The sequence below is a fragment of the Pristiophorus japonicus genome, chromosome 9, assembly GCF_044704955.1.
Source record: "Pristiophorus japonicus isolate sPriJap1 chromosome 9, sPriJap1.hap1, whole genome shotgun sequence".
Taxonomy (NCBI): domain Eukaryota; kingdom Metazoa; phylum Chordata; class Chondrichthyes; family Pristiophoridae; genus Pristiophorus; species Pristiophorus japonicus.
In genome coordinates, this window is record NC_091985.1 from 110,183,715 (window position 1) to 110,197,874 (window position 14,160).

The following is a 14,160-nucleotide window of genomic DNA, read 5'->3' on the forward strand; positions in this document are numbered from 1 at the left end:
CAGCTGGAGACATGACCGCCAATGATGGAGCATTTAAAATCTGGGCTGTAGAGGGTTGTTAAGATCTGGAATGCACTACCTGAAAGGGTGGTGGGAGCAGATGCCATAGAAACTTTCAACAGGCAATTGGACATGTACTTGAAGAGAACTAATTTGCAGGGTTATGTGGAAAAAGCTGGGGTGTGCGACTAAAAGAGCCGGCACAGGCAGAACGGGCCATATGGTCGTCTTCTGTGCTGTAAGGTTCTACGATTCTATCGCCTATATGCAAGACTTTAATACATTACTAGTCGATTTTCTGTAGCATTGCATATGGGGAATCAAGACCAATTGCAGCCTTCAGATGAAGGGTTAGAGGATGGGGAATAATTAGACTTGGGCATAAGGATGTAATTCAATACACATTTTAAAGTCACTCATTCTGTCCTTTTTACATAATACTTTGCAGTTTGTATTGTATTATTATGTATGGTTAATTTACAAGTAGAATTGGTCGAAACATAGGAATTTCCATGACATACAGGTTGAGGAGCTGGGAGACACAAAAGTGAGGTGCCTCAGAGTCACCGTTGTAGCATGCATGTTTATATATGCAGATTCTATTATAAATATGGATGTAGGAATTTGTAATAAGTTGATCAAATGTGACAAATACACAAGAAAATTGGCCTGTAATTTGCGGCCCCTACGAGGTGCCTACCCGCAAGTTCAGGGTATTCGCGTGAGAAGCGCATGCGTGAAAACCCGGAACTTGCGATTTGTCAGATCCAACACATCCCTGGGAAAAGGGCTATTTGCCTAGTGAATGCCTGTGAAATTCTTATGCCCGGCACACTTTTTTAAAAAAAAACTAAAAATAAATTTTTTTCAATGATTTATACATTAAAATCTTGTTTTATTTTAAGCCTCTTTAAAACATTTACATATATTTTTCAAAAAATTTACATTTTTGTTTTAAATTAAATGGCATTTTAATTTTAAATAATTAAAAATTTATTTGATGTGTAAATGTTTTTTTGGGGTAGTCCCATTCATGCTTGTGTGGATTCCGTACAAATGCATGAATGGGGATTCCCTTGTTTTATTGGTTGGACTGGCCCACATGATCCCAGGGGTGTTTGCGAACCGCCTGCGCCCCTGAGATACGTGAGGCCTCTACCGGTACCCGGAGTGCCCCAGGATCGTGAATCTCCGTACCCCCCCGGACCACTAGGTACGTGGGCATTTTAGTTGCGGTTTGGAGGCATTTCCCCACGGGAAGCCTCCAACCACAAATTCAGGGCCATTATTTAATATAATATGAATAATGATCTGTATTTGCATCAGCATTCTGGCATCAAATGGGGTTCATGCTAACCACGTGACCAGTAATACATTATCTTTCTTGTGGATCTCAGCGTCAAACTCTGCAGCCTGCCTCCTCATTCCTGGCAAGACACATGGACGAGCATACTCTTCTCCCCTGCCCAGCATATGCCACAGATTATTCCAAAAAGCAATTTTTGGCCATAGAAAATGAACTAGGATTAATGGTTAAAAGCACATGAACAATTTTAGATTCAGCTTGACCTGAAAATAATATAACATCAAAATCAGCCTCATCACTTGTCAGAAGAGCTCGATGCTTTAAGATAATAAAAACAGGGAGTACTCAGTAATTTGTAGCTTCCAATTTTTAATAAAAGGAATCCGATTTTGTGCAGCTAATCTGTGTGTGTAAAATGTAATTACTTGTAAAATTAAACAGATAATTAGATTTCATGAGATGCAAAGGTTCTTTCATGTAAGTGAATATCATGCGTGTCTCAACTATCAACATAAATATTCTGTTTGTCAGTGAGTGAGATGACCACGATGTTCAAACATCTGTTATTTTTGAATTTGATGAAATCCTGAGTTCTCCTGGTGCTCTGGCCAACATTTATCCATCAGTCAACACCGTCAAAAACAGATTAACTGCTCATGTATCTCATTGCTATTTATGGGACCTTATTGTGTGCAAATTGGCTGCCACCTTTGACTACAAAATACAGTGACTACACTTCAAAATAAATTATTGGCTGTAAAGAGCTATGAAACATCCTGAGGACATGCCAGGTGCTAATTAAATGCAAATTCTTTCCATTGTTCTTTTCTCCTCCTATAAATTTGAAATGGGCCATTACTAGCTGCGGTTTTGCCTTTATAAAGTCACAGCCAGTCCTGGGATAAGATCGGTAGCCCTACGGAATGGAAAAACCGGAATGAACATTGTTACCATGGATGGAGAAATGTATGATCTTTGCTGCCTGTGATCTTTTCTAAGAAATATTTGTACTTGAAAACAAAGCATATGTAAGTGTCATAAATAGAATTATTTTTTTTCGTTTTCTTCAAAAAAACATGAGAAAATTGGAGGAAACTATTTTCATTTAAATGACATACCAGCAGAAATATTTGATTTGCACTGGCATTTTTTTTACACTCTGGTTACAAATCCCCCAAGTTTTGGCTCGAGTTGCTCCTTTTTTTGTTGTTGCAGCAACTAGTTTAGTATGGAGTATCTTAGAAATCGCAATTCTCGGCATTTAGTTTGCTCCAGTTAGTTAGAATAGTTTTGTTTCAGTACAATTTTTTTTTCAAAAGGGGGTATTACCAGCCACTTGCGCGTGTTTTGCAAGTTTAGGCAGCGAAAAGTTACTCCAAACTAACTTGGAATGGAGTAACTGTCGATTTTTGTACGCTCAGAAAAACCTTGCCGTGTGCTTTATAAATTAGGTGCTGGTAACGAGAGATGAGGGGGGAGGAGAGGAAAGTTAGGGGATTTTACAAAGCATTAAACACTTCACTTACCAATAAACAGCCATCATCAATAATAACTGATAAATAAATCAATCAAAAAAATAATAAAAACGCAATCAATAAATAAAAAAATAAAAGTTTCTACTCTCCTACTGCAGCACCGGGAGCCCTCCAACAGCCTGTTGCTCGGGCGGGCCCCGCCGCAGACTAGGTGCTGCTCGGGCGGGCCCCGCAGCTGCCGACGACGAGGTGCTGCTCGGGCGGGCCCCACCAACGAAGAGGTAAGGGCAGGCAGGCCACTCGGCCCAAGATAGGGGCAACGTCCCTTCAGCCAGGGATAGGGTCGCCCGGAGACAGGACGCGCTCGGAGGGCCAGGAGCTACTGCGCATACACGCAGCTGCCGGCACTCTTTTTGGTACAGGGCTGTAGCTCTGCCCCCAGCTGCTTGTGTTGCGCTGCGTTGACTGTGAAACAGGCCTGCTGGACTCGGAGAATCGCGAGGTAAGTTTTAGGTGATTTTTTTTAATTCTAAAAAAATAGGTGGGCCTCTTGGAGTGCGCCGTTCTGGGAGGACATTCGAAACTTGGGCCCAATGGGTCTGGCACCCATAGATAATGTGTTGCTTAGTGGTTGTCTAATATATTTCTATTTTCTGAAGACCATAAGTAGAGAAACTTGACATTAAAAAGTGGTGCGATTGAGCTACATTGATTCATTCTGATCGTAATCCTAAAAATGTACCTGCTGGTATCTGTTGTATCATAGGTTAGGAACAATGCAGTCTATGGCACTTATACTGTAGTCTGAAGCTGTTCCTTTAGTTTGCTCCAATTCATCTTTTACCTTGATCTTTAACTCCAGAAATATCAGGTGAGGAGTAGGTGTTTTCTGTTTCCATTGTGTTACTAAAAGCAAATTGTGTTAAGCTTCAAGGGAGCAGGTGGTAAATGTGTAAAATTATAAATCTCAATGTTAAATCTTCCATGGGTGTAAGCATTTAATCTTTTATTGCTGCATGATTTTCAATGGTAAAGTTTGCACTATGCCATAGAAATTATATTAATAATGCAATGTTTATGATAAACCATCTATTGCCTGTAGAACAATGATTCATGTCCTGTGGTTTATCTTTAGTAGTTTAAAGGTTAGTTGGTCATGTCTCAACTGAGATAATGTGGAGTGTAGCGTTTTTTTGTGAATCTCGTCACCTTCCAGAGCAAGATGACTTTATTAGTGACTGTATTTTCCTGACAAACCACAGTTCTGTGGAAGGTTGTATAGCACTGTGCTGATACCACTGCAACAAAATGTATCAATGACACTATCTAACCCTTGCCCAACCCTACTTTGTTGAAACCATGCAGAATTACAGTCCAGTCTTCCTAATGTTATACTCTTGTCAGATAGGACAAAATCATAACGTTATACATACCGGTACTATAACAATGGAGGAATTTTCCTTTATAAACGCATGCAAATACTTTCACACTGTTTTGACGACATTTTACAACTGCATTGATAAGAAACAAAATGTAAAATCCAACCTTATTATGTTAATTTCACTAATAAGGATTAATCTTTTTAACAAAATGTAGTTATTTTGGACTTATTTATCTTCAAAATTGAATCATGTGATTGCTTCTTCAATGTTTACCAGACTAGCCTACAGTATTTGAGTCAAACAAGTCATGAGATGAGTATTGCATACAATATCTTAAATCAGAGAGCATCTTGAAGCAGAGTGCTGGAGTCGGTGGATCAGGAACAATGCCATAATTTTCAAAATTCTCTCGATTCTCATTTTCTTTTCATTTTTTGGCTTGGGTTGGCTCAAAGCTTTGGAGGTTCAGGTGATCAAAGAATCATGAACTGCGATTATAATTAGACTGAGGAACATCAACTGGGATCAATCTTGCTTGCTAAAGTGTCTCCTATACGTTCTGCAGCTCAGGGTTAGTTTAATTTCTCCGAGCTCCACCAAATTCTCCTTTTATTGACCATACCTGCATGACACATGCAGTTTGCAATATTGTACTGAGTCACAAGATTCCAACTTCTAGCCACTAAATTCATGGCACCTGGCAAACTGATCGAGAATTCAGCCTTGGCTTCATAACTAACTTGACTTTTTTACTGCCCAGAAATTTATAATGATGACTCCTGAAAAGCTTGATAAAAGCTGAAGCTTAGATATTGTATCCTTTAGAAGACAAATAAAGAAAATCATGGCACTAAAGAGTTACAAATCCCTCGAGCCAGATGGTTTCCATCCCAGCGTTGTGAGCAAATTGCACTTGCCCTAACTATATGCTTCCAAAGTTCCATAGATTCAGGAACTGAACCTTTTAGATTGTAAAATTACGCATGTCACTCCGCTATTTAAGAATAACAAGAGACGGAAACCAGGGAATTATAGACCAGTTAGTCTAACATCTGTTGTCGGGGAATTGCTAGAGTCTATAAATTAAGGATAGGGTGATTGAACACCACAAATTTTCAGTTGATCAATGAGAGCCAACATGGATTTGTGAAAGGTAGGTCATGCCTAACAAACCTGATTGAATTTTTTGAAGTGTCTAAAGTAGTGGACAGGGGAATGTCTGGATGTTATCGACTGCCAGAAGGCATTTGAAAACATCCCAAATAAGAGACTGTTAACGTGGAATTTTGTGCAAATTATTGACCTGGTTAGGAAATTGGTTGAGCAGCAGGAGACAGAGTAGGGATAATGGGTAGGATGTGACTCGTAGTGTCCTGCAGGGATCTGTATTGGGGCCTCAATTATTCATAATATTTATTAACGACTTAGATGATGGCATAGAAAGTCATATATACAAATTTGCCGATGACTCAAAGATAGGCGGCATTGTAGGCAGTGTGGATGAAAGCATAAAATGACAAAGGGATATTGATAGATTAAGTGAATGAACAAAACTGTGGCAAATGGATTTCAATGTAAGCAAATGTGAGGTCATCCTCAGGGATTCAGGTACATGCATCATGAAAATGTCAACAGGTACAGAAAATAATCAGAAAGGCTAATGGAATGCTGGCCTTTATATCTAGAGTACAAGGGGGTAGAAGTTAGCTGCAGCTGCACAAAACCCTGGTCAAACCACACCTGGAGTACTGTGAGCAGTTCTGGGCACCACACCGTAGGAAAGATATATTGTCCTTTGAGGGAGTGCAGCGTAGGTTTACCAGAATGATACCCGGACTTCAAGGGTTAAGTTACGAGGAGAGATTACACAAATTATGGTTGCATTCCCTCGAGTTTAGAAAGTTAAGAGATGATCTGATCGAAGTTTTAAGGATATTAAGGGGAATAGAGGGAAACTATTTCCACTGGTTGGGGAGCCTAGGATTAGGGGGCATAGTCTAAAAAATTAGAGCTCGTCCTTTTAGGAGTGAAATTAGGAAACACTTCTACAGACACAGGATGGTAGAAGTTTGGAACTCTGTTCCGCAAACAGCAATTGATGCTGGATCAATTGTGAATTTTAAATCGGAGATTGATAGCTTTTTGTTAACTAAAGGTATTAAGGGATATGGGCCAAAGGTGGGTATATGGAGATCGGCCATGATCTCATTGAATGGCGGAACAGGCTCGAGGGGCTGAAAGGCCTACTCCTCCTCTTCCTGCGGAGACGGACCGTTTCAATTTTGTTATGCTCAATTTCTGGATGTGTATGGAAGTTATCCATAATGATTAACATGCTTCTAGCCTGAGCTCAATTTTCTGTCCAAAATACAGGAAGAGGAGTAGGCCATTCAGCCCCTCGAGCCTGTTCCGCCATTCAATGAGATTATGGCTGATCTGTATCTTAACTCAGTCTACTGTCTTGGTTCTGTAACCCTTAATATCCTTAGATTTTTTTTTAAATGCATCGGTCTCAGTTTTGAAATCTTAAATTGATCTGGACGAGAGAGAGATCCAGATTTCCACTACCCTCTGAAGAAGTGTTTCCTGACATCACCCATGCTCTAATTTTAAGGTTATGCCTCTTGTTCTGGACTCTCCCACCAGAGGAAATAGTTTATCTCTCCATACCCTATCAATTCCTTTAATCATCTTAAACACCTCAATTATATCACCCCTTAGTCTTCTATACGCAAGGGAATACTGGCCTAGTCTGTGAAACCTGTCCTCAATCCTAGTTTCATTCTGGTGAATCTGCACTGCACCCCCTCCAAGGCCAGTAGCTGTATATCTCACCTGAGGTGAATTGCCCAGAACTGAATGCAGTGCTTTAAATGGTGTCTAACCCGAGTTTTATATAACTGTAACATAACTAACAGCCCTTTGTATTCCAGCTCGCTTGAGGAAAAAAAGCCAATTAGCTTTTTTAATTATTCTTTGTACCAGTCCACTATCTTCTGATTTCTGTGCTTGGATTCCTAAATTTCTTTGCTCCTCTACAGTTCCTAGCTTCTCACTATTTAGAAAGTACTCTGATCTATCTTTCTTGCATTCATAGTGGAGAACCTCACACTTCCCTACGATAAATTCTATCATAGATTAGAATCATAGAATGATACAGTACAGAAAGAGGCCATTCTGCCCATCATGCATGTGCCAACCGTTTGAATGAGTTATCCAATTAGTCCCATTCCTCTGCCCTTTCTCCATAACTCTGCAAATGTTTCCCTTTCAAGTTTTTATCCAGTTCCCTTTTGAAAGTTATTATTGAATCTGCTTGCACCACCCTTTCAGGCAGTGCATTCAAGATCATCATAACTCGTCATGTAAACATATTTCTCCTCATCTCGCCACTGGTTGTTTTGCCAATTGTATTAAATCTGTGTCCTCTCATTGCAGACACTACTGCCACTAGAAACAGTTTCTCTTTATTCTATTAAAACCCATCATGGTTTTGAACACCTCAATCAAATCTCCCCCTAAGTTTTTCTGCTCTAAGGAGAACAACCACAGCTTCTCTACGTAACTGAAGTCCCTCATCTCTGATACCATTCTAGTAAATCTCTTCTGCACCCTCTTAAGGCCTTGACATGCTTCCTAAAGTGAGGTGTGTGTCTTTCTGGCAGAAGCTTCCAGAAGTTGAACATATCACAAGGCAGCACTTTTAAAATAATGAGGGCAGAGTTGATCGCCATTGGTTCATCATTTCAGGGGTCATTTCATGGTTTCTCTGACCATTTTCTTGAGTTATTGCATGAACGTTTTTCCATCTCTAGATCCATTCCATGTTGTCTTTAGAGACATCGCTAAACCTAATTTCTTCTGCAATTTTGGTGGCTTTTTCCAGCAAAATTTGTTCTGAGATTCCTGGGAGATTTTTGTTGCATGCTTCCATCACCCATTCAATTAGTTTGGCTTCTACGTCATTGAGTCTAGAAGTGCGCAGCCATTTTATCACTTCAGAAGTCTCTGCTTCTGAATTGTTTCAAGACTGAATCCTGTTCTCCATAGATTTTGCTTATGACTTCCACAATGACACCATATTCCTTTTCTAATTCAGTCTGACTTTGACTTTTTGTCCACAGTAGTAGTCATTTTGTACTTGTGGCTCAAATTCAGATGTGTTTTTTTTTTAAAAGTGATTCAATTTTTGCTAAAATAACTGCCACTGTGGATGCTAAAATACTGGTACTGTAACAGCCTTTCTTAAATAACTGCCCTGCCTTTGTAAGTAGATGGAGTAATTATGAACAAACTATCCAGTTTGGTCAATCTGTGGTTGTTAAAATTTGCACATGCAGTGAAAACTTAGAAGGGCTACACACCAACAGACCGAGTGTGTGTGAGAGAGAGAACGCTACACAATGAATGAGATTATGCTATGCACTGACTGAAAATGACATCAATGTTACAAGTCAGCATTCTGCAGTATATTGTTTCATTACATGTGTATATACAGACTGTGTGAAGTTAACATTGCATCTTGCATTAATGATCTATTTGTACAGTTTTTGTACAACAGTATACTTGTTTCCAAAATGGTTTGCTTGTAATGTAGTATAGAATGAGGAGGGACAGAGGTGTCTGCCAGGTTTGTGAAACCATGTTGTACAGTGGGCCAAAAAGGAAAAGACTTGTATTTATATAGAGCTTTTCATGACTTTGGGGTGTCCTGAAGGGCTTCACAGCCAATAAAGCACTTTTTGAAGTGTAGTCATTGTTGTAATGTAGGGAAACGCGGTAGCCAATTTGTAAGGTCACACAAACAGCAAGGAGATACATGACCAGATGATCTGTTTTTAGCAGTGCTGATTGAGGGATAAATATTAGAGTATAAATAAAAAACGAGGCACATTTTCAAAAAGCAAGGAAGTTAGGATAAATTTACTTAAATCACTGGTTAGGCCCCAGCTTGAGTATTGCGCACAATTCTAGGCACCACACTTTAGGAAGGCTGTCAAGACATTCGAGAGATTTACTAGATGGCAAAACAGATATACCACCTTGGATACTGTTGGGGGAGAGGCTCATCAGGGGACGGCAGCAGCAGCCAAGTTCATGGGTGACTCTGCTGCGCAGGACGGCAGGAAAAAGAGTGGGAGAGCTATAGTGGTAGGGGATTCTATTGTAAGGGGAATAGATAGGTGTTTCTGCAGCTGCAAACGAGACTCCAGGATGGTATGTTGCCTCCCTGGTGCAAGGGTCAAGGATGTCTCGGAGCGGCTGCAGGGCATTTTGGAGGGGGAGGGTGAGCAGCCAGTTGTCGTGGTGCATATAGGTAAAAAACGGGATGAGTTCCTACAAGCTGGATTTAGAGAGCTAGGACTTAAATTAAAAAGTAGGACCTCAAAGGTGGTGATCTCAGGATTGCTACCAGTGCCACGTGCTAGTCAAAGTAGAAATAGCAGGAAAGTTAGGATGAATAAGTGGCTTGAGGAATGGTGCAAGATGGAGGGATTCAAATTCCTGGAACATTGGAGCCAGTTCTGAGGGAGGTGGGACCAGTACAAGCTGGATCGTCTGCATGTAGGCAGGACTGGAACCGATGTCCGAGGGGGAGTGTTTGCTTGTGCTGTTGGGGAGGATTTAAACTAATAGGGCAGGGGGATGGGAACCTATGCAGGGAGACAGAGGGAAGTAAAATGGGGTCAGAAGCAAAAGGTATAAAGGAGAAAAATAGAAGTGGAGGGCAGAAAAATCAAAGGCAAAAATTAAAAAGGGCTACATTACAACATAATTCTAAAAGGACAAAGAATGTTGAAAAAAAACAAGCCTGAAGGCTCTGTGTCTCAATGCGAGGAGCATTCGTAATAAGGTGGATGAATTAACTGCGCAGATAGCTCTTAATGGATATGATGTAATTGGGATTACGGAAACATGGCTCCAGGGTGACCCAAGGCTGGGAACTCAACATCCAGGGGTATTCATTATTCAGGAAGGATAGACCGAAAGGAAAAGGAGGTGGGGTAGCGTTGCTGGTTAAAGAGGAGATTAACGCAATAGTAAGGAAGGACATTTGCGTGGATGAGGTGGAATCTGTAGAGCTGCGGAACACCAAAGGGCAGAAAACGTTAGTGGGAGTTGTGTACAGACCGCCAAACAGTCATTGTGAGGTTCGGGATGGCATCAAACAGGAAATTAGGGATGCGTGCAATAAAGGTACAGCGGTTATCATGGGTGACTTTAATCTACATATAGATTGGGCTAAACAAACTGGCAGCAATATGGTGGAGGAGGATTTCCTGGAGTGTATAAGGGATGGTTTTCTAGACCAATATGTCGAGGAACCAACTCGAGAGCTGGCCATCCTCGACTGGGTGATGTGTAATGAGAGGACTAATTAGCAATCTTGTGCGAGATCCCTTGGGGAAGAATGACCATAATATGGTAGAATTCTTCATTAAGATGGAGAGCGACACAGTTAATTCAGAGACTAGGGTCCTGAACTTAAAGAAAGGTAACTTCGACGGTATGAGACGTGAATTGGCTAGGATAGACTGGCGAATGATACTTAAAGGGTTGATAGTGGATAGGCAATGGCAGACAGTTAAAGATCACATGGATGAACTTCAACAATTGTACATCCCTGTCTGGAGTAAAAATAAAACGGGGAAGGTGGCTCAACCGTGGCTTACAAGGCAAATTAGGGATAGTGTTAACTGCAAAAGCTTCTACAGATACGTGAAGAGAAAAAGATTCGTGAAAACAAATGTGGGTCCCTTGTAGTCAGAATCAGGCGAATTTATAATGGGGAACAAAGAAATAGCAGACCAATTGAACAAATACTTTGGTTTTGTCTTCACTAAGGAAGACACAAATAACCTTCCAGAAATACTAGGAGACCGAGGGTCTATCAAAGGAGGAACTATAGAAAATCCTTATTAGTCAGCAAATTGTGTTAGGAAAATTGATGGGATTGAAGGCCAATAAATCCCCAGGGCCTGCATCCCAGAGTACTTAAGGAAGTGGCCCTAGAAATAGTGGATGCATTGGTGGTCATTTCCCAACATTCTATAGGCTCTAGATCAGTTCCTATGGACTGGAGGGTAGCTAATGTAACCCCACTTTTTTTAAAAAAGGAGGGAGAGAAAACACGGAATTTATAGACTGGTCAGCCTGACATCGGTTGGGGGGAAAATGTTGGAATCAATTATTAAAGATGTAATAGCGCATTTGGAAAGCAGTGACCGGATTGGTTGAAGTCAGCATGGATTTATGAAAGGGAAATCATGCTTGACAAATCTTCTAGAATTTTCTGAGGATGTAACTAGTAGAGTGGACAAGGGGGAGCCAGTGGATGTGGTGTATTTAGACTTTCAAAAAGCTTTTGACGAGACTAGTGTTCAAAATTAAAGCACATGATATTGGGGGTAATGTACTGACGTGGATAGAGAACTGGTTGGCAGACAGGAAGCAGAGAGTAGGAATAAACGGGTGCTTTTCAGAATGGCAGGCAGTGACTCGTGGGGTACCGCAAGGTTCAGTGCTGGGACCCCAGCTATTTATAATATACATTAATAATTTAGACAAAGGAATTTAATGTAATATCTCCAAGTTTGCAGATGACACTAAGCTGGGTGGCGGTGTGAGCTGTGAGGAGGATGCTAAGAAGCTGCAGGGTGGTTTGGACAGGTTAGATGAGTGGGCAAATACATGGCAGATGCGGTATAATGTAGATAAATGTGAGGTTATCCACTTTGATGGTTAAAAACAGGAAGGCAGATTATTTTCAGAATGGTGACAGATTAGTAAAAGGGGAGGTGCAACGAGACCTGGTCATGGTACATCAGTCATTGAAAGTTGGCATACAGGTACAGCAAGCGGTGAAGAAGGCAAATGGCATGTTGGCCTTCATAGCGAGAGGATTTGAGTATGGGAGCAAGGAGGTCTTACTACAGTTGTACAGGGCCTTGGTGAGGCCACACCTTGAATATTGTGTCCAATTTTGGTCTCCTAATCTGAGGAAGGACATTCTTGCTATTGAGGGAGTGCAGCGAAGGTTCACCAGACTGATTCCCGGGATGACAGGACTGAGATATGAAGAAAGACTGGATCAACTAGGCTTATATTCACTGGAATTTAGAAGAATGAGAGGGGATCTCATTGAAACATATAAAATTCTGACGGGACTGGACAGGTTAGATGCAGGAAGAATGTTCCCGATGTTGGGGGAAGTCCAGAACCAGGGATCACAGTCTAAGGATAAGGGGTAAGCCATTTAGGACTGAGATGAGGAGAAACCTCTTCACTCAGAGTTGTGAGCATGTGGAATTCTCTACCCAGAAAGTTGTTGAGGACAGTTTGTTAGATATATTCAAAAGGGAGTTGGATGTGGCCCTTACGGCTAAAGGGATCAAGGGGTATGGAGAGAAAGCAGGAATGGGGTACTGAAGTTGTATGATCAGCCATGATATTGAATGGTGGTGAAGGGCCGAATGGCTTACTCCTGCACCTATTTTCTATGTTTCTATATCATACTAGGGATGTATGACTTCAGTTACGTGGAGCGACTAGAGATGCTGAAGTTGTTCTCCTTGGAACAAAGATGGTTAATTGGAGATTTAATAGAGGTGTTCAAAACCAGGAAGAGTTTTCATGAGTAAATAAGGAGTAACAGTTTCCAGTGACATAAGAGCCAGTTACCAGAGGACACAGCATTAAGGTAATTAGCGAAAGAACCAGAGGTGAGATGAGAATTTCTTTTACACAGTGTGTAGTTATGATCTGGAATGCACTGCCTGAAATGGTTACAGAGGATTACATGGGATATATGCACGAAAACAGGCCATTTGGCCCAACCAGTCTGACGTTTAGGCTCCAGTCTTTCCTCCTCTAAATCTATCCCATAACCCTCTATTCCCTTCTCCCTCATATACTTGTCTAGCCTCCCCTTAAATGTATCCAGGAATGGATTACGGTGCCTTGGGCCCTGGGCAGTACCCTGGCCATGGGGCCCCCTGCTGCCATTCACAGCCTGCAATAATTAGTATTAGTGAGCTAAGTCACAGGGCAACAGGTGAAGGTCAGGTCTACATCTCAGGTTATGTTCTCATTGATACCATGACGACGCTCATTTAATATTTTATTATGTTTTCAAACAATCAAACTGATACCTTGATGAAACCATGTATAAACAGTAAACAACAATGCTTGAATTTAAAAAAAAATCCTTACATTTTGAAACTAAATCGACGATGACAACAATTTAGAACAAGATAGCGCAATTCTTTTGGAAGATTGTCATTTGCATTCCATTTTCTCGACAGAGGCAACTATAAGTAGAGATTGGACCTCTCTGGTCCGGCACACTTGGGACCTGACTGGTGCCGGAACAGAGAATTTTCCGAACCAAGGGAGGTCAGTTTTTTTTTTGCCGTTATCAATAATCGTCTCTTTATTTCCAGTTACTGTAGCTCAGTTTGTGCACACAAATGAGCCAAATGGTAATTTGACAAATTCAGAGTTGAGGAAATCTCTGGGGAGCCAGGCTGTGTATAGTGTCGGCAATCGCACCATGTCAGTAAGTCCTCAACGACCCTTTTAACTCATTGGTCCCAAGTTTCCACATGATTTGCTCCTGATTTTTAGGAGCAACTGGTGTAGTACGGAGTATCTTAGAAATCGGAATTCTCGTCATTTAGTTTGCTCCAGTTCTAGTCAGTTAGAACAGTTTCACTTTGGAACAGAATTTTTTTTTCAAAAGGGGGTGTGTCCGGCCACTTGCGCCTGATTTCAAAGTTTCGTGAGTGAAAACTTACTCCAAACTAACTTAGAATGGAGTAAGTGAAGATTTTTGTACGCTCGAAAAAACCTTGTCTACACTTTAGAAAATCAGGCGTAGGTTACAAATCAGGCATAGGGAATGGTGGGGGGGGGGGGGTTAAGGGGTTGCATCCAGCACGCTCCCGGTGCTGGCTGTCGGTAAGTAGAAAATGTTTATTTATTAATTTTTTTTGAT

At 41.0% G+C, this 14,160-nt stretch overlaps 1 protein-coding gene across 4 annotated transcripts in view; it reads left to right on the top strand.

The window, feature by feature from the left end:
* zdhhc14 (zinc finger DHHC-type palmitoyltransferase 14) overlaps positions 1-14,160 on the top strand; it is a 229,902-nt gene that overhangs the window by 8,939 nt on the left and 206,803 nt on the right. The window lies entirely within an intron of this gene.